Genomic DNA, 22803 nt, shown 5'->3' on the forward strand with positions numbered 1-22803 from the left:
GATGGACCTTACATTAGTAAAACAATTAATTAAGCACCAAGACTTACTAAGGATCTTGAAGAAAAACTCAAGGAAGCAGAGAGAACTGTCCAATGTGATACAAAAAGAAATAACTAGAATTCTGCAAAGAATAGAACAAAATGCAGATCATCCCTGGTGGGATGTGGTCTTTAGGTGGTCACCAACTACAAATAGAATCCTTAATAAGTTGTGTCATCCTACTGTAGTTTTGTTAATATTAGTTAGAATAAGTTCAGGATTATCCATTATCAAATGTACATGGTAAAGCACTAAAGTACACTTGTTGTCATAGGAATTTGTACGAAGTAAAAGAATTTACTTCCTCCTTTTAGGAAAGGGGGGAATGAAGCAAAGTGAAAAATTTCCAGGATAGAAATCCATTTTAATTTAGCTGAAATGTACATTTTTGAGTTGAGTCTGTGGTTAGAAACCATAATTATTTATCTAGACTGCAAGGCCTAATCTCAGTGAAGTTACTTCAGCGAAGGACCGAGATAAAGGGTGAAGACAGAAGATGATAGAGAGAGACAGAGACTGCTGTAAGGGCAAGTCAGCCTGACCTCGGAATTCTTTCTGATAAAAAGGAACTAGTGGTAAAAGTCACACAAAACCCATAAAAATGAGTATGTATGAACCTATTGTGAAACTGTATGCATATGTATTTGAGAAAGAGATAAAAGGAGACCTGAAATTCTCAGACGCGCACGCATGCCTTTTTTGAGGAGAGCAATCTCAGCATGCGTCCAGCGCTGTAATAAACACACCAACTTTACAACTTTGACAAAGTTGTGGGGTTTTCTTCTTTTCTCCGCAAAACAGCTGGGAACACCCACCTGGAAAATCACCTCCATTCACTCCAGGAATTTCAGAGGAAAAATTCTTACCCCTCCCTGGCCCCAACATGCGACTATTTACAGAGACATAACAAAGAAAGAAGCAGTTTGGCTGCCTTGCTGAGGGCAGGAGCTGCTGCTCCAGCAGGAGAATCCAACTCCCTCAAAAGTCACCAGGAATGTGTCCTGAAGGGATGGGAAAAGCTCCAGGACAGGTAAACTACTCCTTGATGTGGGTGCAGCCTGAGAAGAAGCCGATGTTTCTGCTCAGCATCCCCTTCCTCATCCTCCCAAAGGAGTTCTGGTTCTCCCGGGGCTCCTCATCCCTCCCGAGCAGGGAGGCAGCAGTGCTGGGAATCTTCAGGAGCACCTCCTGCTCTGTGAGGTCCTGCAGGACCTGGGGGAAAGCAAGGGACAATCTTTGGAGTTGGCCACAGCTGAGGTGACCAACCAGAGGCAGCAGGACACCAAGTGCCAGGCCAACCTCAAGAGTTGCTTTTTTTACTCAAGTCAGGAAAAAGACAAAATTTTTGACAAAATATCAAGATGCAGCAGGATGAGACAGCAGTTGGAATAGTGGGCTCCCATGAGATAAGGGGATTTTTTTAGCTGAGGTGAAATGAGATGGGCCGGGTCAGAGAGGTCACTTTAAACATGGGCAGACAGGATTTTATCCTGCAAACTCCTCACTTCCCCTCTCTCCTTGCTGAAGGTGCTGCAGGAAAATGTGGCAAGCTCGCGGTATCATTTCAGTGTGGGAACTGAGGACTTCAGCACACTCTCAGCTTCCACACGAGCTGCCTGGAGCTGTGCAGAGTTTTCCAGCAGCAGCTTCTCCTCTGGGGTGATCTCCCTCCAAGGCCCTCACTCAGCAGCTCTGCTCTCCCCTGGGAATACCCTGGTGGTGGGAGTGATAGACACAGGCTGGAAGAAGCTCTCTTCTGCTTTCACTGTCACAGACATCTTTTCATAAAAATCCTTTCTTTAGGATTTTCCCTTCTGGGAAGCTGAGGCCCCAGAAAAAGAATGTAAACAATGGTTATCTGCTGCTGTGGCATGCACCTGTGATTGGCCCATGGTGCATGTGGAGAGCTCCTTTGTTATTCATTCTTTTCTATTCTTAGCTTAGCTGGCCTTCTGAGAACTTTTCCTTCTATTCTTTTTAGTGTAGTTATAATGTAGTATATATCACAAAATAATAAATCAAGCCTTCTGAACATGAGGTCAACATTCTCGCCTCTCTCTTCACTCTGAAGACCCTTGTGACCACTGTGACACTTTCACCTCCGTGGGGTCTTCCAGCTTCAAGGACCCCTCCGAGTCCCTTTTGCGCTCCTCACATGTTGTGGTTTCCTGAGGGGAAGCAGAGGGTGAAGCTCTTGCAGAGCATCCATCCCTTCCCTTCCCACCACAGCCCCCTGCTCTCCAGCTGGGAAGTTTTCCACAGTACAGGATGCTGCAGCTCAGACTAGGCCTCCATAAAATAGGCAACAATTAGAGCACTGTGGGATGTCCCTGCTCCACGTCTCTGAGATCCAAGAGCAAAATTCCCACTTGGAACATCAGTTTCTCACGGACCTTCCTGCTGCTACAACCTCCTCCCCCACACCATCCCTTCCATTCTTAAAAAGAAATCTGGGAATGAGTCAGGGTTTTGTGTTGTCTGAAGCCAATGACAAAACTTTAATTTACTTAGGCCAAAAGGGAAAATGGAACTTTTTATCCTCAGATCTGTGGACGAGAAGTGGGAACATGAAAATCTTTGCTGTGAATCTCCAAAATTTTGTCCTGAAAGGCAGAGTCCGCTCCTGCAGTGGAAAATTTTCCTCAGTTACCAGAGGGGCACTAATTAGTGACATTGACAGAGTTTCAGCAAAGTCCACATGCTCTGCCTGGACAAACTAGACTCGTGTGGGAATTATCTCTTCCTCCAGCATTGCTCCTGCCCAAATGCAGCCCCTGCAGCCCCTGTGCCCCCCAGAGCCAGCAGCACTCACCAGGCCCCGCTCCCTGTTCCTGCACGTGGCTGTGGAGCATCCCAACTTCTGCCTCCTGCAGCCACACTGCCCGTTCCCACAGCAGCCCTTGCACGAGCACTGTGAGGGGGAATCCAATGCCCAGGATGCTCCTGGAAGCTCCAGGTCCTGCCAGCTGTGGCATCTCAAGGACAGGGACACCCCCAAGCTGCCCCTTGTTGCATTTCGCTGCCGTTTCACTGCATTTTACTACATCCCAGAATAACTGTCCTCCTAATATCCAGAATAAAATCCTTCCACCTACAGATCCATCTTCAAGATCTACAGGATAAGTACCTTCAGCTACTCAGTGCCTGACTGAAGGTTATGCCAAAGGATCCCAGTTTCTGTGCCACACTTCCACAAAAAGAAGGAGTCCCCATCCCAAAAGCCTCAGGAATTTTCTAAACCACAGGCTGAAGCTCCAAACTGACACAGACAGATGGAAGCTGAGGGTCTGTCAGGACTGCAAGCTGCAGGTTGCCAAAGGAAGCAGGGATCCACAACAGGCTAGCCTTTTTTTTTGTTTGCTTTTCCCCCTAAAATTGGCTCTCTGGGGCTGTTGGGGCTGTCCCTAAAGCAGTGGCCAGCTCAGACCCAGGACAGAACATGAGAGCAGGACAGAGCATGGGAGAAGGTGACTTGGACAGGGAAAACCTGTCCAGGAAAGTCTTGCTGACTGCAGACAACCTTTGCTGTGTCTGTGGGAGTGTCCCAAATATCCCCAGGCACCCAAATAACCTATTCCTGCCACTTTGAGAACAGTGGAGACACCACACCTCAAGCTCCATCCCACCCTCTGCACACAGACACTGCATCAAGGGCAGCCGGATCTTACCCCCATGAGATTTCTCCTGGTTCCTCTGCCTGCTTTCTCAGGAAGCCAGTCAGAACCTCCAGCTCCCCAGGGTCAGAGAGCAGCTCCTCTATAGGCAGCCTGCGAGTCTTAGTATGTATTGTATAGATGGCCTGTGAGCCATGGTAAAATGTATGTTTTGTATAAGTGGCCTTGCCCTGATCCTAGTTGTTCTAAGTGGGCTGCAGCTGTGATGTCCTTAATTGGGTGGCAGCTGTGGCTGGTGAAGATAACTGGGATAAAAGGGGGTGGGCTGGCTGGTTAGGGAAAGCCTTGGAGGAGCCCTGATGAAGAAGCAGGAACAACACTGCTGTGAAGAGCTGGTTGTGAGAAAATCACCCAGAAGGTATGGGACTCTAGAAATATGATAGCAACAATATGATAAGAACCAGTGGTGACCCCGATGTGATGGCGATATGCAGTCTGAAGAGCTGTGGCAGCCTGAGAGCTGGAGAGGTTAAGACAGCCAAGAGCTATGAAGAAACATGGCCTTTGAGTTGAGGAGCTGTGGAGGTACATGGCCTTTGAGTCATGGTGGGTTATATGTATTGTAGTTGTAAAATTGTTAAAAGAAAAGGGGGAAATATAGGTGGCCATTGAACCTTAGTGTGTATTGTATAGGTGGCCTTTGAGCCATAGTAAAATCTATGTATTGTATAAGTGGCCTTGCCCAGATCCTAGTTGTTCTAAGTGGGCTGCAGCTGTGATGTCCTTAATTGGGCAGCACCTGTGGCTAGTGAAGATAACTGGGATAAAAATGGGGTGGGTTTGTTGGTCAGGGAGAGCCTTGGAGGAGCTTTGGTGAAGAAGCAGGAGCAACACTCCTGCCTGTGAGAACATCAACAAGAAGGTAGGAGAGTTTAGAAGTAAGAGAACAACAACACTCCTCCACGTCCACCTCAGGGCTGGGTGCTCGAGGCTTGGCTGTCATCTGCTGGCGGTGCTTGGGCTGCAACACAGGAGCACCAGGGGTTAGGCCATCAAAAATCAGCCCTATTTCATTAATAATAATAATAATTATTGTATTTTAATAGGGTTTTATTCAGGTTTTCAGAGTCCCTCACGGCCAAGAAGGTGGTGGGGTGAGGGAGGGGAAAGATGATCTAATTATCAGGATTGAAAATTAAATCAATTTAGACTATTGATGACAAATCCTTGAAAGTCTGAGTTGTTGACACATCACATGACAACAAACAAGTGTCACACTCCTGTCTAAAGAGTTTTAAATAATTTCTTATTCACAGCACTAAGATTTGGCTCCATGCAAAGCAGAGAAGTTGGCTGTGAAACAAATGCCTTGCTCCATAATTTAAAGACAGGGAATGCTACAGAAAAACAATCTGGATTGTGAAGGAGGATACAGAGTCAGAACTACAATGAGGAAACAGGGTTGGGGGTTTGTTTGTTTTTTTTTTTTTTTAACCAAAAAACTAATGTGAAGTATTTGAGTCTCCTGGAAAGGACTGAAGGGGCCACTTCAATGAGCAGAACTTCCATGAGCAGAAGAAGTGCCTGCTAAAAGCAGTTTGGGAGAAAGAAAACCATGTTATCAATAGCCAAGATGAACTTAGGCAAGAATTCAGGTGCAACACAAACTGTGCAGCCTCTTGCTTTGGGTGGAACACAACCAGAAGGAGACTCTGGAGACTCAGGTGGCCTTTGCTGGGTGTGCTGGAGCTTCTGGCCACTGGCAACTGGGAGGAGCAGCAGTTTCTGTAAAAAGGGACAAGAATTAGCTCTGCAAAATCATCAAACCCAGCTGCCATGAGGCTCTGGTGTCTGTACAAGGCTCTACCTGTTTCAGAGTGCCATTTTCCCGGAGGACTTCCTGGTTCTTCTCACAGATCTCCCTCGTTTTTTCCAGCTCTTCCTCCAGTTTGTGGGACAAGAGGAAATTTGTTTCACTGGAGATAAATAAGAGAAAATCCCCCAGGGTTATTCCAGCCTGCACAGCAACCACCCCATGCAGGCTTCTGCAAAGAGAACACACAATCTTTCTCCTAATTCCACACAATCTTTCTCCTAATTCCAAGAATCCCAAAGGACCCCAGCCTCCCCCAGCCTCTGCACCTGGAACCACAGTTGCTCCTGCAGTTGTTTCTCCAGCTCATTCAAGGAATCTTCTAATCTCTTCTCTGCTGCTTCTTTCTGCTGGAATTGTCTGAGCAGGTACAGAACCTAAAAGCAAGTTGGAATAAACAGGGGTGAATTCCTGAAAGGAGCACTTGGCATCAAAGTCCAGGCTCAGGAAAATTTCCTGCCTCTTCCAGCACAATTCCAGCCTGATCTATTTGAAAAGTGATCTTGTGCTCAGGTGTAACCTCCTCATTTAGAGCAGGAGGAAAGTTACTGAAGAAACCAATTTGCACAGGATAAATACAGAGATTTCTGTGGCTTTGAATGAACCATCTGCAAAAATCCAACAAAATTTGAGCTGATATTCAGCACCATCTTCACATCAGCACATCCTCCTTTGCCTTCCTCTCTGAGCAGACCTGGAGATCAGTCTCAAAGGTTTCCATGAGCTGTGATTCACCTTTTCCTGGTGTTGCTGTTCCTGCACCAAAATCTGATTTTTGGAACTCTGCCTCCGTCTCTGCTATGTGGTTTCTCTCTTCCATCAGCATCCTCTGCGCATCAGAGCAGCTGGCCTGGCCACTCTGCAGTTTGCTCTCCCGCACTTTGGAGAAGACCAGCTGGAAAACAAGGGCAAGGCATGGCTTGGGATGGGGATTCCCTGCTGGGACAGGGGCTGCAGTGTGGAGGAGAAGCATCCCTGCAACTTCCAGCCACCCCAGGAGCTGGAGCAGCCCTCAGCACCAAGGAAACCCGGGGAGATTCAAAGGCAGACGCTTTGGAAGTGCAAACCAGGGAGCTGAGGGTCTTGCTCACAGTTCTGAATTCACCTCCCTTCCTGCAGCACTTGGAGTATTTTCCTTTCTCCCTTCTCCTTTGATTTCCAAGCACCAGGGAGCAACAGGTAATTCTGTCCTTCAGTTGCTCTTTCCCTGATCCCACAATACCCCAATTTTTCTTTTTCCCCATCTCAACACCAATTCCACTGCTTCCCTGCTTGCTCAGGAAGTATTTTAGATACTTTTTCTTCTCTTCCACTTTTCAAATTTGCCTTTCCCTTTCCTGTGCAAGCATTTAGCTGCCGTCTCCAGACCCTCATCTATTCCACTGCCCTCTTCCCTGCTTTTCAGATTTCACTCCCCAGTATAGATTACTTTCATAAACCTCATCCCCTATGAGAGGGCTCTACTCAAATTCCTTTGGCCACTTCCTGTTATTTGTGGCTAAGCAGACTTACAGCCTTTGTTTTCAGGGAAAAAAGAGGAAAATGCAGGGTTTACCTCTCTCAGGAGATACTTCAGGGCACATTTGGCCTCCAGGGTGGTGGCAATGCTGTCCCAGCACTGCTTGGCCCAATCTCCATTGTCTGCATCCAGGAGTTTCTGCTGCAGATCTATCTGGGCACTCCTGGGGAAGAATCCATGGATTTGGGTTTACAAGACAGGAGAAAAACATGGCTGGTTTCTGGGCTAGTGTTACTGTTCCCAGAATATTAAGCAAAATAGTATAAACTGAGATTTTTGCTGCTCAGTAGAGCACCTGGAGCCTGCGTTGCGTCCCTGTGGAGTTTTGCCTCTACTCCACGTTCCCAAATAGAAGTGGAGGGTTTTCCCTCAGAGGTGCTCACTGACAGCTCAAAACACCCAGTCTAAGTGCCTGAGTGTTTTCCCCACATTTTGGAAAAATTCCAGCCAGGAAAACCCACTGAAAAGGGTTTGGGGGTTTCACCCCCTGAAAAGCCGTTTTCAACTTTTTTGGTCAGTTTGCCAGTAGATATCTGGCCAATACCAAAAACCATTCCTCCATCTTTTACAGTTTGCTGTAAATCCCTCTGATGGATGGCGTGTTGTGGCCAAATTTCTTCCTGAAGCGTCCTTTGAACCCCAAGAATAGGAAATTCTTGGTTCAGTAAAAATGGATTTTTGTATCAAATTTGGCATTTTTGGGCTTGAACAAAACAAAGACACAACTTCAGATGTCACCCTGCATATAAAGATGCAGATTCTTGGTGTAATTATACCTCAGCTCTGTTTCCAGTTAAAATTTTCCATGGGGAATGTTTTTCATCTGTGGAGACAGAGCTTGGCCACCCATTCCACCAACCACCAAAGGCGCTCCAGGTAGCGTTGGAAGGCTTTCCTTGCTGATAGCCAGTGTAAATATGATTAAAGACCACAGATGCAGAGGAAAAAGGTTTGTCCATCAGCATGACACAGATTGTAAAGGTGATTTTGAATCTTGGAGTTTTGGAAAGAGATTTTCAACATCTGTATTTTCACCGCAATTTGATTGGCAGCGGCTCTAAAACAATTAGATGGGTTAGGGTGCTGGTTGAGCAAGCACAGCAGTGCAACTTCTCTTGTACTGGGTGAAAAGGTTTTCCCTCATCATTGCAGTGTCAGTGTGTGTGGATGAGCACACACTTACCTGTGCTCCATCTCTGTTTGCAGGCTCTCAATCTGTTGGAGACAGAGAGATCCACGTCCAGACCCTGCAGCTCAGCCGGGCAGTCCGTGCCCCTCTGCAAGCACAGCACGCAGGGATGCAGGACAGCAACAGGGGAGGAAATCACACTTTTACAGATATTCCAGCCAGAAAAGCCTCCAGGCGTCTCCCCACAGCTTCTGTTCCATTGTTCCTCCCCAGAAGTGAGTGAGCCGCTCGCATCCTTCAGAATCCTTGAGGTTGGAAAAGCTGTCCCAGAGCGTTGAGTCTGCCCATTCACCCAACACTGATGGGTCACCCGTGTCCCCAGGTGCCACATCCAGATGGTTTTTGGACACTTCCAGGGATGGTGATTCCAGCACTTCCCTGAGCAGCCTGTCCCAAAGCCTGCCTGCCTTTTCAGGGGAAAAAATAATTCCCAAATTCTATTAAGTAACAAGTTCCTTCAGCACCTCCCTGACATTGAGAGGATAAAAATATTAACACTTTCTCCCAGAAAGGATGGGATCCATCCCCACCTTTGGAGGGAACATGGTGGTCAAGAAGGAGAGAGAAGAATGAGTCCAGTACTGCTGAACAGCCAGAGGAGCGGGATGGGAAAAGGGGAATTTCCCTCTTGCCTGCAGCTTTGGAGGGGGGTTTTCTCCAGCATCTTTCTTCTCTTTCAGCTGAAGGAGCTCGTTTGCCAGGATTTTCCTGTCCTCCAGCAGGTCTGCCAGGTGTCTTCGAGCTTCCTCAGTGCTGACAAGAACCTCGACTTCATTTGCAAGCCAGCTCTGAAAAAATAACCCCCAAAACCCAGTGGTTGAGCTCAGCTTCAGGACTGAATCCTTCTGAATAATCCCATTGCAATTCCCTGGTCCTCCTGCTGTGCTCCATCCGCCAAGGCCAGCAGCACCCACCCCAAATCCCAGTTTGCCCAGGGTAGGGATGCAAAACCACTGTTACCCACTTCGACTTGTGCAGCAATTCCTTCCCTGCCCTGATTTTGGCTCTTTTTCCGTTTATCTGCCACCTCCTTGTGCCTCTGCAGGGCATCCTTGAAGTGTTCTTTGGCAGCTGTTGCCTGGAAAGGATTCCACAAGGAGCTGAACAGGGACTGCAAATCATCTGCTACAGCTGGAAACACCAGGGATTCCCAGCCCAGGGCAAACACTGGGACAGTGACAGCACAAGGTTAATAAATCTCAAGTTATCCTGGTTTAACTCAAGGATTCCTGCCTTTATTTCCTTTGCTGCCATTCCTCCTTTAAAAGAGAAGCTCCTGCTATGCCTGAAGGCAGAAGAAAACATCCAAAATGAGAGGTTGAAGATGAATTTCTTCTACAAAGCCATCCTGAAAGGATTCTGAACTGCAGCCTTGCAGATCCACCACCCAAACTCATTCCCCACTTCCTACCTTGGGCATCTGCATTGCCCCAGGAGCCTGGCCCCCAGAGCCACCTGGCCCCTTAAGGAGCAAATTTAACTGGGGTCCCTCAAAAGCAGAAATGAGGATTTGTCTACAGAGAGAATTTATTTTTTTCCCAGCCTCTAAACTTCCTTTCACAGGTTTCTGTGTATCCTGTTCCTTCCTCCAGCCCCACTTGGCAGACTTTAGGGATGGGTTGGGATTTCCAGGAGAAGTTGGCTCCTCATCTCCTCTGTTTTGTGCCAGGGGTCATTGGCCTGCCAGGTATCTTCGAGCTTCCTCAGTGCTGACAAGAACCTCGACTTCATTTGCAAGCCGGCTCTGAAAATATAACCCCCAAAACCCAGTGGTTTTGGACAAAATGAGGAGCTCATATTGTCTCTTATGGTCCTGCAAGGAGAAACAGCTGCAAGAGTCACATTTTCCATGACAAAGGAAAGGTTGCATCCCCAAAATTCCAGCCTGGGCACCCCAAGGCAGTGAGGGGCAGGAATTGCTGTGGCACTCCAGGTGTTTGCTGGCCATTGCACTCAGCAGCTGGATTTTATTGACCTACAGAGACAACGTTCCTTTGGAAGTTTTAAAACCTCCCATGCTGAGGCCAAACCCCGTAACTGTAAATCCTTAAAATATTGACTGATTTTGCTTTCTGCTTCAGAGCAGAGTCACAGCTGTGGCAAGAGCTTGAAGATCTCCGGGCACAAACAAGTCCAAGTGGTTAAAGTGGCAGCCACATGAGTCAAGCTTCTTTTCAAGGCATTCCCAGCTCTTCTAAGACACTTCCCAGTTAAAGATACCTTTCAGACACAGTTTGGAGGGAGGAATTGTGCGAGGGCCTTGTTTGCTCACCTTTTCCCTTCAGCTGGATCACCTCCTCGTCCTTCTGCTGCTTCCACTGCCTGAATTTCTCAGTGTCTTCTTTCATCTCATGCATCAGCTGCACCCTTTGCTGCTTCATTTCCTGAAACACACCAGTGGCTGGAAGAGTTATCCAGGATTTACATCCTAAAGAGCTTCAACCTCCATTTGCCCCTGTGCCTGCCAGGTGTGGGGAGTGAAAGATGGGAAATCTTGCTGTGCTCCCACACTCAGGACACTCTCAAAGTGCTAAAATACAGGAATTTTTTTTTGGCATAAGAGGAAGACCAACACAGGCACAATTTAGAGAAATCAAAGAGGAATCAAATTATTTGACTGAGGCAATAAATTAGAAATGCCAAAAGATACTTTGGACTTATTTTCCTCCCAAATCTCACTAGTCACCTGCATATTGTGGTCATGTAGCCACAAGAATCTTGCCAAAAACCTGCTATTTTCAGTCTGAATAAACAGAAAGTGGATTCCTGAGTGGGATTCCTGTCAGGGATTTCTGGGATTCCTGCCTGGGAGCTGCTCTGCCCACACTGGCTCAAGTCAGAGGTGCCTGTTGGTTACCCTGATCTCCTGGTTCAGTTTGGACACCGTGTGCTCTGTGGATTCCTTCAGCTTCAAGAGCTTGGATTGCTCATTCTGCTTCTTCTTGAGCTCAGTAATTTGTGCTTCCAGCTCCTGGAGCCTTTTCCGGCGCCGCTCGCTCAGCCTGGAGAGAAGCAGCAACAAATCCAAATGTCACCTCTGCCACCTCTGCTGCTGCTGAAAGCCCACAGGAGGCTTCTCTGCAGCTCCTGGCCCATTAAAGGGACATTTTTACACCAAAAAATAGTTTTTACTGATCATGGAAGTGCAAGACATTGGATTTTCAGACACACTGACAACCGCCAGGGCTGCAGGCAGAGCCCTCTTACTTGGCCTGGTTGATGTCCTTCTTTGCTATTTGCAGAGCAAGAGCCAGCTCCTCCTTTTCCTCCTGCAAGTTGCTGATCTCCAGTTCCAGATCCCTTGGAAAGACACCCTGCGACAAAGCTTTAAGACTGAGAAACTGTGGGAACTCAGGACATCACTCCGGATGTCCAGAGTTACTGAGAAAACCCTTGCGGGGTGTTTTGCGGAGAAAAGAAGAAACCTCACAACTTTATAAAAGTTGTAAAGCTCGGTATGTTTATTTATGGCGCCGGACATTTATTGCCAGTTCTTCTTTATCAAAGGAATTCCTAGGTCGGGGGCAAATTGACCTAGTGGTCTTTTTCTGTTTTTCTTTCTCTGTCTCCTTGCTGTCTCGGCATGCGAGTTTTTCCTTCAGCTTTGGCCTCACAGACTTTTCACCTCCCCTAGACACTTCACCTAATTCAGAATGGACCTCTACTCTGTCTCATTACCCCCTTTCCTAGGAAATAAGTAAAGTCTTTTACTTAATGAAAACCCTCATGACAATAAGTGTCTTTTAACGCTCCACCATGTACGTTTGATAAAGAGGTTAATACAGCTATTTGTTGTAGTATTCTCCAGTTCCAAATTAACAATGTAATAGATAATCCTAAGCTTATCCCAACTAATATTGGCAAAATTACAATGGGGTGGCACAACTTATTAAAGATTCCATTTGCAGTTGGTGACCACCCAAAGATCACATCCCACCAGGGATGATCTGCATTTTGTTCTATTCTTTGCAGAATTCTAGTTATTTCTTTTGTATCATGTTGGACAGTAATTAAGGTTTTCTTTCCACTTTCTTGGATTTCTTTCAAGATTTCCAGTAGGTCTTGGTGCTTAATTAATTGTTTTACCAATGTAAGGTCCATCCCAATAGGGGTAGGTGATAATCTGTGATACATTGTATAATTGGTTTTAACCAGCTGGTGGGATGTCCCTGGGGCTGAGTACAAAAATCACATCCAATAATCTTAACAAAATTACAAGTACAGAAATTAGAATGATTTCTACTAGACAGAATAACATCATTGCTATCAATTTTTACAGCAGCACAGGCAGTTCTCAGGCATACACTCCCCTTTTCCAGTATATACGAGCACAGTTTTCTGGTCACTGACTGGATGAATTTCAAAGTGGCAAATATTCTGTTCAGTGTCTAGACACACATCTTGGGCATTGATAGTATTGCTTTCACAAATGAATCCCATTTGTTCTCTAGTAATGCAGGACTCTTAAGTTTACTGTCTGCCACTTTTCATTCATCTTTCGTGCCCACACTCTATGTTCTGAAGGATAGAGTATTGTTTTTTCATGGTTTAATCCTAGGGCAATGATGGGATGGATAACATAAACAGTGGCATTGCGTATGGTAAGCACAAAGGCAGTGGCCACATTAGAAGCAGGATCATAGGCGAAATTCACCATAGCCCACCAGGATTGAAACTTCCTTTCAAAATCAGTTGCATTATCCTACACAATTTTCCAAATTTCAGCTGGAAAATTACCTTCACCCCCTTCCCGTATGATCAGAGCTGCTGTTGCTTGCATCTATAGCTGTGTTTGTATACAACTGAAAGCTAAAGACACATTATCTTGAACTGTACTAAGTGCTTCTACTATTAACTTGTGGTCTTGGTCCGCGGCCTTTTCATACTTCCTTACTTTGGCTGTACTTTTGAAATCTGTCACTGGCTAGTTCCTAATGTCAATAGAGATGACTGTAAAGGCTACTTCAATTTTGTTAGGCCACCTGCTGCAGTGGCCAGTTTATTCATCAGTATTTCTGAATCAATTCCATTTAAAAACTCCTAATCTTGTCCCTAATATGCCAGTTAGATGTTTGTTATGGGGAACAGGAACTGCTTTCTGTCCATGACCATCCCTCCCTGCCAGAGGGATGTGCTGGGCTCACACTGCAAATTCAGACACACTTCACAAGCGTATCTGACAGAGGTTTAGGTCATACTTGAGGCAGATGTTTGTTCTGAAATGTAGAGACCCAGGGAATCTAACCTCTCCTTCCCCCTCCAAAGCACCTGATTTCCCTGTGTGGCAGGCAGGAATGTCTCTCCTGGTCTACAAAACTTCACCCACCTTGCCCCTAGCTAAGATCAAGCTGTGGACTGTGTTCAGGGCAGGTCCAAGCCTCAAGTAAATAATGAAGGGGAAATCTGAGAGAAGAGCCTAAATTCATTGCAGTGCCTCAGAAGAAACTGGGATCAGGTTTCTTCTGCTACTTGAAACGCTCAGCGCAAAAGTGATGCTCAAAATCCTACAGCCTGCTGCTGAGCTCTGAGGGGGGAGGGTCTCTCTCTACCTCTTTTAAGCAGAATCCAACCGCCTCAGACTGGGACGATCACTGATCCAAATCTCAGTAGGAAAAGGGATAGCTATAAATACATCTGGTCTCTCATAAGCTGTCCTATTGATGACCTGGCATCCTACTTTGATTTCTTCTCCTCTGATTCCTTGAAGTGTCCACAGTTCCTGTTCCTGCCATTCTTGCTCCTCACATACCTGATTCTCATGGATTACTACAGTAGATACGTTTAAATCTTTTATCTCAGAAGGTTTTCCCATGGATCCAGTATACTGATTAAATGCCAGGGACCAAGGCCATTCAGCATTGCTTTGGATAGAGGTACTCTCTAGTTCTAAAACTTCAGTTATAATTACATACAAAACAATTCTGTACACTAAAGTGTGAGCTACTCCCGACTGCAATATATTCATTTTGCCCGAGTAAGTTTTAGTCTCAGTTCATTGTCTCCTGGTGTCACTCCTGAAGGGGCTTCTGGGCCTTCTTCACCCGAGAGTGATGAATCCAGGTATTCTGCTCCTTGATTTTGATTGCAGTGAAGGTGGTGAGAAGTACTCGCAGTGGTCTCTCCCACTGTGGTTCCGAAGTCTTCTCTGTAAGAGACTCAACATATACATCATCCCCAGGCTATCTAACTCCCTGCTCCGAGTTCCAGCCACGTGTTTCTCAATTTCTCTGAGCTGTTTGCTTAATGCCACCATGTAGGTGGACATTCTGGACATTCCCTTTGCATTCTATATGGTCTTCTATAAGGCGTTCCAAAAGGATTCAGCATTCCTTTAGCTCAAGGTTTAGTTTGAATTTGCAATAGTGCTAGTGGAAGAGCTTGGGCTCGGGTAGATTAACTTCCTGCCCCAGTCTTATGATTTGCTGTTTAATCAAATGATTCATTCTCTCCACCTGGCCGCTTGATTGGGGGCGGTATGGTGTGTGAAGTTGCTAATCCATGCCCAGATGGCTACTAAACTGTTGCACTATTTTGGAAATGAAATGTGATTCTTTATCTGAGGATATCGTGGCTGGAAGTCTGAAGCGTGGTATTATTTCTTGTAAAAATAATCTGGTCACCTCTTGAGCTTTGACAGTTCTGGCGGGGAATGTTTCTGGCCACCCTGAAAATGTATCTATCAATACCAGTAAATACTGATACCCCCATTTCCTTGGGAGTTCTGAAAAGTTAATTTGCCACTGCTGTGCAGGCCCATGGCCTCTCCCAGTCTGAGTTTCGGCCGGGGGGTATTTTGGGGTTAGTCTGGAGGCAAGGATCACACTGTCGGTTCACCAGAGTAACAGTGGCATATCAATTCCTGGCAATGATTCTTTCAATCAGATGTGTGTTCTAGGAAGCCTGTGGAAACTACCACTTCAAAGTCAACACTTCATTTCAATGCACTCTGTACCACTGGCAGCCTTGGTCATTTTGGGAAAGGAGCCACACTCTATAAAAAGCTTTTAAGTAGTTAGGCCCTAGTGTGTTTTCTAGTGCTCCTCCTTCACTAGTAACCACGAAAATGGGAAGGGATTACTAGCTCTCTTTCAATGGTACCCTCCCCTTGTGGTTGTATGTCTCTTTTGATTAGTATTATTGTATTCTGGCTTACCTTCAAGGAAAATCTGTCCCTAATTACCTTACCTTTTGCTTTCTTTGCCTCTACATCTACCAGCTCATTTCCTTCCTCCAATTCTGAGCTCACTCTCTGGTGTGCCTTAATATGCTTTTTCAGGTAGCTGAACTGCTTCCAGCAGCTGGATTGTCTCTTCTTTCCCTGTGAGGTCAGCAGTCCCCTCTCCTTCCAGATGGCTCCATGTGCATGCCCACTCTGAATGCACACCTCGAGTCTGTATAGATGTTTATTTTCTTTTCCTTTTGCTGTTTCTGAGGCATGGATCAATGCATTTATCTCAGCCTTCTGTGCAGAGGTACCTGTTGGTAAGGGTCCAGACTCTATTACCTCTCTGCAGGTAGTCACTGTGTGCTTTGCAATGTTGCTTTCCACTGGCAATGTAGCTGCTCCTGTCAGTGAACCAGGTCTCTGCATCGTCCAAAGGAGTGTCCTTTAAGTCTGGGTGGCTGGAGTAGGTAGCCTCAATGGTCTCCAGGCAATCATGGTGTACTGCTTCTCCTTGATTGCCACTGAGAAAAGAAGCTGGGTTGACAATATTAGTCACCACTATCTCTACATCGCCTTGCTCTACCATGATGGCCTGGTATTTCAGAAACCTCTGTGGTGAGAGCCAGTGGCCACCCTTTACTTCCAGTACTGCGGACACTGTGTGGGACACTAGTACGGTCATTTTTGTCCCAGGGTAGACTTGGGTGCCTCTTGAATATTCAGCACAACTGCTGCTACAGCTCCGAGGCAACCTGGCCAGCCTTTGGCTGTTGCATCTGGTTGCTTAGAGAAGTAAGCAACTGCCCTCTGGTATGGACCCAAGTCTTGAGCCAATATTCCCAGGGCAGTTCATTGCATGGAAAAATAGAAAGAATGGTTTACTTACATCTGGAAGTTTCAAAGCTGGAGCTGACATGAGGACACTCTCTAGCTGGTGAAAGGCCCGTGTGGCTCCTTTTGTCCACTGGAGATCTCTGTTTCCATCGGCAATAAGAGCATAGAGGGGTCTGGCGAGCAGTCCATAATTATAAACCCACAGCTGGCACCTCCCTGCCATGCCTAAGAGGGTTCGGAGTTCCTTTGTTGTCTGGGGTTTCGGGGTTTGGCATGTGGCTTCCCTGCCTTAAAGTCTGCTGCTCAGCACTCACTTCTTACCCCAGGTAGATTACCTTCTGTTTCACTACCTGTGCCTTCTTCTTTGGGACTCATTGGTTTTAATCAGCTGGTGGGATGTCACTGAGGCTGAGTACAAAAACCACACCCAATAATCTTAACAAAATTAGAGTCCTAGGAAATTCAAAAGGCTTACCGTCCAGGCTTCTCTTGCTTCCCTCATCCGAGTGGCTACTAGAAGATCATCCACGTACTGCAACAGCCTCCTTTCCTCTTGTGGAGCTTCCCGGGACTCTGGGTCTTTGCAAGCTGTTCTCCAATCGGAGTGGGGAATTTTGAAGCCTTCAGGCACATGGACTATGTCAGCTTGTGTTTGAATGCAAAAATGTTCTGTCTGGCTTCATGGAAAGGGAGGCAAAAGAAGGCATCTCTTAGGCCTAAAACAGTGAACCAGGCTAGCTCAGGTGTGAAACAAGTTAGTAAAGTATATGGATTTGCTACCAGAGGGTACAAATTCTGTGTCATCTTATTAACAGCCCTTAATCTAGTACTATCAATTATTGGGCTGATTCCTTCCTTATCTTCCTTTTGAAGATGCTACTCAACTCTCACTGGTTATGTTCTTTTCTTAAGCTTGATTACCATGGGGGGCATCTTTCATTCTCCCAGGTACAGCAGAGGCCCATACCCCCGAAAACACTTACTTACTTATTCTAATATCTCTTTACTAATGTCTTTAATTTGAGTGTCTGTTAATGTTAAGCCTAACCTCTTTATATCATTTGCCTCCAGAGTAACCTTTGTCATTTGAGAATGTTTAGCAAATTGAGTGAATTGCACAAAATCTTTTAGGTACACATAGTACACATGTTAGTTTAAAGGTTTGCTCAAGTATGCCTTCTCAGACTGGCCAGTTGTTCAGTTGTTCCCCACACTACAACATAAACATTCTCCACAGGTACTAAAGCTTTATTTAAAACTGAATATATGGCCCTTGTGTAGAATAAAATTCTTCCCTTTTGGGGAGGTCATCTTTACCCTTCCTCCCTTACCATAAGAGGAGCCTTTAACAAATCACACGTACTCATTTTTCAAACTGTGATTGCTTTGCATTTCAGCATGATAATCTTTGCTTGATTTCATACGTTGCTATCTTATGCTGCATGCTGAACAATACGTTTGATTTGCTTTCTCTTTGCCTTGTTTTCCTTTTCAAGGGCCAAGACCAGAGGGCAGTCTGATCTCACAGTCTCTTTGCCATTCTGGGTGATTTCTTAAAACAAAAAGACATTTCAGCATACAAAAACTCTATCCCATTTATCTTCCTATTATAAAACAGTACTAACAGCAATGAAGTATTATAAATCTTTTTTATTTTCTGAGCTGCTCTTACTGGCAACCTCCTCCTGGTGAGCCCCTCCCAAAAGGGGCTAATTTAGGAACCTCTTTGCTCTGGTCAGTTCTCATTATTTATTTCTCCTTGCCCTATCTCGCTTCCAGTCAAACCTTTTCACAGACCTTCACAGTAGTTTCTCAGTTTTCCTCCTACACACACGCAGCTCCAGGTGGCAGGTATCAGCTGTGATTCCCACACACAAGCTCTAAGACCTTAGGTTCTGAATCCGCTTGACCAGAAACCTCAAATTTACACTCGGGGCATGTGTCCTGACACTTATTAGAACAGCAAAACAGCAATGCCAGTGTTTTTCACCAGACTGCAATATTACCTGCACATCCACCTTTTGCCCACAGGCCATTCCCGTGTTCCCTGGGTAGACAGGGTAGCCAGAGCTGTCCCTGTGCTCAGTGGACAGCCACTGTCACCTCATGCAGTGTGCCAGCCTCTCGATGCACCAAAGGCTCCCCGAAATCGCCCACAAAGGCAGGCTCTTCTGTTTGTTACAGAGAACTTTAAATCCCTACAGCAGATTGTTTCCAGTCCAGACTTACTGCAGTACCAGCTGAAGTCTCATAAATCTCTTAAGTCTCATTAATTCATCTCATTCATCTCTTCTATATAAACTCTGTTTTACAAAATATCAGTGTTTTCTAGTTCTCTTCTTGCACAATCTAATTAAGCACTGTGCCTACTTACACTTGTTTTACTGCCTTGCAAAAAGGCTGTGCTAGTCACAGCCGAAACTCTGATATGCCCACAGACACACGCACCCCCCCACCCTTTATCTCAAATTCACTAGAGCCAAGGCTTGAATTGCTGTGAGGGGGAGAATTCTTGGAATTCCTTTAACTCGCTTTATCGTAGTTAAGCATAAATCTTATTATTCACAGGGTGAAAATACAGATTTTAGGATTTTGGTACAGGGGGGTCATGGAGACAAGATGGAGGTATCAGGGCGTGTCTTGTCCTTCTTCTTTCTTCTTCTTGTCGTCCATTTTCTGTGGTGATGTTGGCACTTTGGGACTGGTTCACGGTGAAGGTGCACTTGCTAATATGGGTGAAAGGTATTGGGAAATAAAGGTAAATATGATATATGTAGTTTTTAGTATAAAAATAGATGACCGCTCAGTGGGAGGTCAGAGTGCCCTTGGCTGCCTTGCTGGTCAGACCTCTGTCAGGCTGGAAGAAAATTTTGTAGATAAGAAATAATAAACAATACTGAAGACTGAAAATCTGAGGAGTGCAGACTCGTCCTTTGGAGCGCGGGCTGTCCCAAGGCCGTCCTACGCGTGACCGGGCAGAGACAAAAGCCGGACCGGTCAAGAAACCTTGAAAAACCCCGTTCCCTTCACAGCAGGCTGCTGAACCACCTCATCTCAGAGCAGTGTGAGGGTCACAGGGGCTGGCCCAGCACTCTCTGGAGCTTTGGAGGGCACAGAGTCACTGGGGCCACGTCCTGACTGAGTCATTCCAGAGATGGGAGATCCCAGCAGGGCAGGGAACAAATATGCTTATGGAATAAACCCAAATCAGAACAGGCTCCTGAGGACAGACCTCCTCCCTTCCCTCTCCATTGGGGAAAACAAACTGAGCAAGGAGGATTTCAGCTTTACCTGGTGCTGGGACTCAATGGGCCCAAGCTGAGTATCTTTTTGAGGCGTTTTTCTGGCCATAGCCTCTTTCACAGTCAGGGCTTTGTGGAGCTCCAGCAGCTCCTTGGAGAGCTGTGTCTGGCACAGGGCTGTCACAGACATCTTTTGTGAAAAATCCTTTCTTTAGGATTTTCCCCCTTCTGAGAAGCTGTGGCCTCAGCAATAAGATGTAAACAATGGTTATCTGCTGCTGTGGAATGCAACAGGTGCATCTGTGATTGGTCTCCTGTGGATGTTTGGATTTACTGACCACTCACGGCAGAGCTGTTCTTGCTTTCTGCCTGGACACAGAACTTCGTTTATTCCTTCCTTTTCTATTCTTAGCTTAGCTAACTTCTGAGAATTTTTCTCTCTATTCCTATTAGCATCATAATAATGTAATATATAGCATAAAATAATAAAACAAGCCTTCTGAACATGAGGTCAACATTCTTGCCTCTCTCTTCACCCTGAAAAACCCTTGCAAGCCGTGTAACACAGGGCGTGTTGGGTGCTGAAGACAGAGGCTCTTTTGGATTCCTGGATTCCTCTGCTCCCTGCAGGAGACACAGCCATGAGGAGAGGCCAGTCCAGAGCTCCTGAATTACATTATTTCCACAGAGCACTTCAGATTCATTTTTATGTAAAAAAATCAAATCTTCAGAAATGAGAATGGGTTCTTGAATGTGAACATATTGAGGTTGAAACGGCACGGACAAGGGTGATGATTTATCAAGCATTTGGGTTAGAAAATGAGCAGGAGGGAGCAGATAAAAGTGGTGAGGAGATAAAACCATGCCCCAGTGAGGTGTGCACTGCTGAGCCCCTCACTTACACCTGGAGAATCCTGTTCAGAGTTTGGCAGCTCTGCAGCAGCTTCTGTGGCAGCAGCGGTTTCACTCTGGTGGACAGAGGGAAGAAAATTTGGATGAAAAGGGAAATATGAAATAAAATGAAGGGAATAACAGTCTGTTGGCACATTATGGCAAAGGACAATGTGATTCTCCTCTGGCCAGAACCTCTCTGGAAAGAGGAGACCATCATCCTCCTCCTCAAGGAATGTGGGGAAACTCCTCCATGTCTATTTGGAAACAACATTCCTTGAAATCTTCCCTGAACTCCAGCACTGGACAGAACAGGAGGAGGAGGAGGAGAGAACAGAGGAATGTCCAGTGAGGGAGAACGGAAATTCCTTCATTAAATAAAAGCCTGGAAGCTTCTATTTAACAATTTCAGAGCCCTGCAATTTATGTCGTCCATAAAGATCACGAAGTTTTGAACACTCCATCCAATTTAGGGACTGTAATACCATGCCAAGCTCCTGTGTCAGGTTTTTCCATGTAGACTCCTCCTTCCCTTCCCTTCCCTTCCCTTCCCTTCCCTTCCCTTCCCTTCCCTTCCCTTCCCTTCCCAAGCAGCACAAGTGGCCTTTCTGCAGCATTACAGCACACCAGGACATTTTCAAAGTGGATCTCAAGAGTCATTTCATATTTTAATTGCTGGGCTCCTTGAGGGAAGCTGTTGGAGTGGAATCCCAGATTTCCTGGGATTGTTGTCACAGCTCCCTGGGTTCAGCCTTTACCTGCAGCTCAGCCAGCACCTGCTGCAGGTTCCTGATCACCTCCACATTTTCCTTTAGCTCCTCATCTTCCACAGTGTCCACCAGCTTCTGCAGATCCAACTTGCACCTGGAAACAGGGGAACAAGTCCATACTGAGTTTGTGCCAGGGAAGAGCAACCTTCCCCACTCAACCTCTGAATTAATTCTGGACGAACAAACTCCAGCTGATTGGACCCAGTTTATCCCCCTGAAAACACTGAATTCCCAAGCACGTTATCCCAGGAAAAGGGTATGGGGACACTTACACAGCATGGTGCTGGAGCTGCTCTAGTTTTGCGTTCATCTTCTCATTTTCTTGCTCTGTCTAGAGAAATCGGAATTGTAGAAGATAAGAAGCCATAAATCAGCTGAAATCCAAGGCCAGTTTGGATTTCACAGCATTTTTTCAGGGATAGTCACTACAGGCAATAAGAAAAAAGCAGGGTGGGGAAGGGAGAGCACAAGTGTGCAAGTGCTATTTAAAATATTAAAATATTTGAAGTATTTAAAGAGCTGAAAGGTTCAGCTGAAGATTTTTCCAAAAGGAAGCTAAAGACCAACAGATTCAGGCAGCTTTTTCGTTCTGACTGGTTTGGAATCAACATGAAAGGATCACTTAAGAGAGATTCTCACTGTGTCATAAATACTGGAGATGCTGTTGATTCACTCCCAGCAATTTAGAGCTCTCCTGGGATAATGAACTTACCAGGATGATCGTCACTCAGCCCCTGGCTCAACTTCTGGTTCTCCTCCTGCAGGGATTGGTTCTTCTCCATCAGGGATTGGCGGCTCTCTGAGGGGGCCAAACCACTGCAACAGCAAGGAGCAGTTGGGTGTGAGTTTGGGCTTTGGGACAGCACTGAAGTCACCTCCAAAATTATTATTATCGCTTAAATAATTTAAAAGAAATAGCCCAGAATGGTTTGGGAGGGGAGGATCTTAAAGCTCATCCAGCTCCACCCCTGCCATGGGCAGGAACACCTTCCACAGATCAGGCTGCTCCAGGGTCAGTCCAAGCCTTGGACACCTCCAGAATGCAGGAAAAACCTCCAAAGAGAGGCTGTGAACTCCATGTCCTTGGTTTTGGAACATTCCCATGTGGAGAAATAGTTATGTGACAAGGACCCAGCTAATCTGAGTCCCTGCAGCTGCAAAACACTGTGGCCTTGAGCATAGCTGTGGTACGATAGCAAAGTTGAGAGAGACGTGAGAAAAAGGAGATGTAAGTTCTAAGGAATGAGGAAGAGCTGATATCTATGGTATAACCAATAGACTGCTTGGCTTACAGAATATGTATGAGCTTATTACTTGTTGTGCATAAATGTCTGATGCCCTCATCAATAAACGAAGCTTGCTGATCACTCATATTGAGTGTCCAATCTTCCCTCACCGCGACATTCCCAGAACACAGGGAATGATGCAAGAAGAGAACTAGAGAAGACTGACATTTTGTAAAACAGTGTTTAGACAGAAGGAGGTAATGAGAACTAACTAGAGCAAAGAGGTTCCCGAACCAGCCCCTTTTTGGGAGTGGCTCACTGGAACAAGGCTGCCAGTGGAGGCAGCTCAGAAAATAAAAATATTTATAGTACCTCATTGCAGTTAATATTGTTTTAAAATGGGAAGGTAAATGGGATGGGGTTTTGTGTGATTATATGTTT

The 22803-nt window shown here is 45.9% G+C and overlaps 1 pseudogene; it reads right to left on the bottom strand.

The window, feature by feature from the left end:
- Positions 1–1074: 1074 nt before the first annotated feature.
- Positions 1075–22540, bottom strand: LOC128942546 (chromosome-associated kinesin KIF4-like; annotated as a pseudogene).
- Between the last annotated feature and the right edge of the window lie 263 nt (positions 22541–22803).

The sequence above is a fragment of the Melozone crissalis genome, unplaced genomic scaffold (assembly GCF_028551555.1).
Source record: "Melozone crissalis strain CALT ecotype California unplaced genomic scaffold, PUWL_Pcris_2 ptg000005l_1, whole genome shotgun sequence".
Lineage (NCBI taxonomy): Eukaryota > Metazoa > Chordata > Aves > Passeriformes > Passerellidae > Melozone > Melozone crissalis.